A 5516-nucleotide genomic window follows, 5' to 3' on the forward strand; every position below is an offset into this window, starting at 1 on the left:
CCTCTTACACAGCAGTAACAAGCACATCATCGCTGGCTAGTGTCAATGGCATCTATATGTGTCCAAAAGAGAATAAAGATTGGTCATCCTCTGTTATTTTATATGGTAACAGTAGACCATCAGGAGATTAATTGTGTTTTCAGCTGAGAATTGCCTTTGAATTACAAAAATCTTGGTTAAAAACCTCCTGTTTATCATGTAACAAACACAGATGGCTGTAGTATACTATTTTATTGTCTTATAATATGGCATACCGATCTTCTCTAATGAACTTGAAGCTTGGTTTGTGCAGCAGTGGAAAAGAGGAGGTAAAAAAAAGGAAGCTCAACAGGATGCAGATTCAAGATTCAGATACGCAAGTATTTGAGAAACAAGGATTTTAATTTAGATCTTCAGACATTTACAGAGTAAAGACTGATTCTTCTGTTAAGATGACAAGAATTATTTCAATCTGTTCCTACTAATATTAGCCTGTATTGCTTTTATTTATAGAAGGCACACTTTTCAAGGCTACACGTGGCCAAGAAATGAAAATTTCCTTGGTTGACATTATAACAAACAAATGATCTCCTGGAATTGTTTTCATGGAAATGTGAGAAAAGCCTGCTGGTTGCATCATTTACCTGAAATCTGGAATACTAGCTCAAAAATTGCTATGCTGTTCAACTTAAAACAGGGATATGAACAATAGACCAAAGAAATGTGATAATCCTTGAGTCTAAAAAACCAATCCTGCTTTGGCTTCGATGTTTAATTATTTATACAAAAAAATATTCCCAATAAAAGACTACAAACTTGGCAACAGAGAATAAAAATGTAGTATTCCTTAACATCCTTTTGAAAATCTATCTACAACTGGCTGAAGCGTGTATATTTGAAAATTGCAGAGTTGCAGAAAATTCCAGTACACCGAATATGTTCCATCCACATACAGCTCTGATATGTCAGCTGGGTCAATCGGGTACCTTCCTAGAGCTGCAAGGGAGGTACAGATCTCCCCTGACATTACTTGATATTTACTAGATTCAAAAAAACACACTATCTGCCACAAAACAGGAGAAAGAAACAATCTAACTAATACAGAAAACTGCATTTTGAAAGAGGTAGGAATAAACATGCAAAACAAGCAGGTAGATGAATGAGATTGATAGGAGTCAAAGCACAGTGAGATAGCTTAGAAATAGAAAAGTGATTTTTAAAGTGCAATAGCTATGAACATTCCATCCCTGACTAGGAAATAAATAGCTATCAGAGTATATTTCTCTTCTCCATCCCTTAGTAGCTGCTCTATAAAGAGCATGATATCCTACTTCATTTTATTCAAGAGGCTGGAAATCCTACTTTATTTTATTCAAGAGGCTGGAAATCTGGATCTACTGTAGGCTTCTGCTGGGGAACATCAAGGTCTTGTCAGTTTTTCGATATTTTTTTTTTTTTTAAATATGTGCATAAAACTAGATAGATGTTGCCAAAACAGTTGAAACCACATAAAATTTCAGGCAAATGACTTCAACCAGAATGATGATAATCTATGAAACTTCAGAATTCTCTTGTACATACCCAACTACAGACTTAAATTTGTATGTGACCCAGGCCTTATTAAATGGCACCTTAATTTGAGAACTTCTAAGTGCTTGGAATACTTGATTGTTGAGTCTAAATGTTCTTTTAAATTCTTTTAACTTCCTCCTTAAAAAACCATCAAAGTACAAAACATATTTCAAAGAGCTAGTCCTTTATCAGCAGTTAATAGCTCAGTTCTGCTATGCATACGCAGGCAAAAATCTTATTGAAGTCTGTGTCTAAGTTCAGAGACTTCTTTTTCACTGGATGCCTTTAAAGAAGTATGGAATTGCCATCCCAGAAAGTATATGGCTCAAATTAAATTTCTACAGCAGTTAGGCTACAGCCCAGGGACTGGTGGGATTTACAACCGAGTGGGCCCATCAAAGACATATGGTCTGGTAAGCTTAAGAAAGCCTGGGTAGATGTGGAAGAAAACTGGAGGCAAGGAGGGAAGCCTGGGTGCCATTGCAGTGATTTAGGAGCAGTGCAGAGATGGCCCTGGACTCAGATTTCCAGAAAACTTCTCATTATGCAGAAGCAACTGCTCATAGTATACACTCTGTGTTGGGCTGGTGCTGTATGGAAATGCTCACTGAAAGGTCGTTGCATTTCCAGCAAGGCAAGTGTTTCCCTTTGCTTAGCACAGAACAATCACAGACCTCATCCTCCAGCCATCTTTTGGCCCTGAAGACTCACAGGTTGTCATCCCTCTAACTAAGAGTACCAAGAGGTGCCTGTGAAGAGGCAGTGTGTTCTCCACCATTGTGAATGCCTTGCAGGGAAACTGGTTATTAGACAGAATTCTTAATGCCTTCAGCAGGGACGATTTAGCTCCAGCCTGCTGAGATGCTACCCCATAACTATCTATAGGTACCTACTCTATGTCAGCTGGATATAGCCTCTTCCACATTTGCTGTTTGGATCTAAGGTTCTTGCAATAATGAATGGGGAATTAGTCCTAATCCAGCATATTATGCCAAGCCCATGATGAAAATGATTAAACATATTAGCCCAAGGCTGTGATGACAGTGAGCTTTTGCTACTACATGGGATTGTGAGCTGGGCAGACAAGTGTGTACCCACTGTACTTTCTCCCTGATACCTGCTGCCCAACGCAGCTGCCTGTGCTGCCAGTTCTCTGCCTTAGCCCTAGAAATTCCTGGGTGGAGGAGACAGTTTCACCTCTCCTTCACAGAAGTAACTCCTATAGAGATTCCCCTGGAAGTCTTTGCTTAAACAGTAGCTCCAGGTTTCAAGCATGTTTGTTTCACTCAGCAAATTATATTTAACACTATAATATGAAAGCCATGCTTACAGTATGAGGACAAGTATCTGCCTCCATGGTAAGCAAGGGCTCTTTGCCATTTTACACCATGGAGAACAATTTGTAAAGAGAATAAATTACATTAACAGCTAAATAAAATAGGTGATAAGTATAATCATCTAAACATTACAATCATTATTAACCTCATCTTCCTTCAGTAAATTATGAAAATTTTCTGAAAATAAATTTTCATGCAATCTTTTATATTTACTAGAATGTGAGACTAAATCAAATATTCACATTATTTTTCATATATATAATACATGTCTTTATTTTTGAAAACTTGTGCTTATTTTATAACTCTCCCCAAATGATTCCAAATGGAAGCACTGCTTTCATAAAGACCACATCTTAGTTTAGGTTCTTCTTTAATGCTCAAGCTAAAGAACTACTTGGGGAAGACAGTAAACACTTGCAGTGAGACAGATTAACCAATATTTTAACTGTGAATTACCTTTGAAGTTGGCAACCTCTTGTGCTCTACAGCAGAAAACTCTGAAGCAGCTTTTCCATGGTAGGAACAGTATCAGCTGTGGATTAGTACAACAGGTGCTTCCAAAGCTACATAATTAGTTTGTTTGTCTTTTTGGCTAATGTTTGTTTGTTTGCTTGCTTGCATGAACTAATCATGGTGATACTTTTGTCAAAGTTAACTGCGGACAGAAGCTCAGTTCGTGCTGCATGGTATAGAACTACTACACTTTTTCCCTTTGAGAAAGCCTAGGAGTCCTATCCCACTTAATAGAATCATAGAATCAACGGGGTTGAAAAAGACCTCCAAGATCCTCAAGTCCAACCCTTGATCCAACACCGCTGCGGTTACTAGACCATGGCACTAAGTACCACATCCAGTGTCATCTTAAAAACCCCCAGGGATAGTGAATCCACCAGTGCTGAGTCCAGGAGAAGAACCACTTTCCTGGTCCTGTTGGCCATACTGTTCTTGATACAGGCCAGGATGCCATTGGCCTTCTTGGCCACCTGGGCACACTGCTGGCTCATGTTCATCTTCCTGTCAATCCAAATTCCCAGATCCCTTTCTGCCTGGCTGCTCTCCAGCCACTCTGTCCCCAGCCTGTAGCACTGCAGGGGGTTGTTGTGGCCAAAGTGCAGGACCTGGCACTTGGCCTTGTTGAACCTCATCCTGTTGGAATCAGACCATCTCTCCAGCTTGTCCAGGTCCCTCTGAAGAGCTCTCCTGCCTTCGAGCAGTTCAACATCCCCCCCAGCTTGGTGTCATCCAGAAATTTGCTAATGGTACACTCTCCAGTCATCCAGATCATCAATCTGCCCAACACTGATCCCTGATCCCTCACGTACCATTTCCTGAGTTTGAGCACCTGTTTTCAGGCATGGAAATGGCTGTCCTTGCCTTATTGACATGAATATCACTGGAGGAGCAAGGAAAAGCTTAAAGACCGAAATGAGGCTTGAGGCTGAAATTTCTTATCTTGTTCATTTATCTACAGGTGGAGGAGGTGTGTGTGTGGTACAAGGGAGATTTAATGAATACTGCAAGTCAGAGATTGTATACAAAATTTAGATATTCACATATTTATACTCTTTCAGTAGAGGCTTACTGATGAATCAGAGGTTAGAGATTGACATTATTCATTGGTGGCAAAAGATATCGACCTCTGTTTATGAAAACATATTTATCTATTATCTTGCTTGAAAGTTAAAAGAATTTAATTGTCTGCCTAGGTCCCATGTCACTTTTTATGCCTGCTATAATGCTTCTGGATGCTCTGCTGTGTCCTCAACCCTCACTGCTCGCATTGCCATAAAACTCTTCTAGGAAAACTCTTCCTTAGGTTCCAGTGACCTCTGGTTTAAAAATAAAATAAAATTAAAATAAAATAAAATAAAATAAAATAAAATAAAATAAAATAAATTCCCAAGGCCTTTCTAAGTTAATACAATTCAAAGTGAACTAACAATCCCATGTATTACATTTTTCCCATGATGTGAACTCAATGGTCTTAGAAGTCTTTTCCAACCCAAATGATTCTATGATTCTGTGAGTGCAATAAAAATCAGAGAATAAAGCAGAATTGACTGACTTAATCCAAGTCTTCCAAAAGGGGTCATTCATATTCTTCATGACATGGGGAAATGGTATTTTCATGGTAGTGAGTTCCAGTGAAGCATTACTTCAGCTCAGAAAACATTTATGTAGCACATAGCCATTTCATCTCTAGTGCCAGCCTCTGGCACTGTTCCCAGATCTGCTGGGGTACTGAGGAGCTTTCTTCCTGGTGGCCTCCTCATTGAAAATTGGCTAGTCCACTTAGTGTTCTGTTGTAATGAACTAAGCAGATAGACTTCCTTAAGTTTCTCCCTTCAAGCTGTTTTCTCTGACACTTGATTTATTTGTTCAACTTTTTCTGTGTATAAATGTTTGTTCTTAAAAGGTCACCTACCAGACACTTACCTGAATTTACAATAATTAGTAATAATTATGGATGAGTGTTTTCACTCAGTGCTTTTGTGATTTTTGATCTCTGGGTACTCAACTTGAGAGGATAGAAGGGGCATGGAGCTTATGGAAACATATGCTTCTCCTTTTGAAAGGTCTAAAACTTATTTACATACAGCATCATCGAAACACTATTATCTCTGGCAC

The sequence above is a fragment of the Corapipo altera genome, unplaced genomic scaffold (genome assembly GCF_003945725.1).
Source record: "Corapipo altera isolate COAL_440 unplaced genomic scaffold, ASM394572v1 49, whole genome shotgun sequence".
Taxonomy (NCBI): Eukaryota; Metazoa; Chordata; class Aves; order Passeriformes; family Pipridae; genus Corapipo; species Corapipo altera.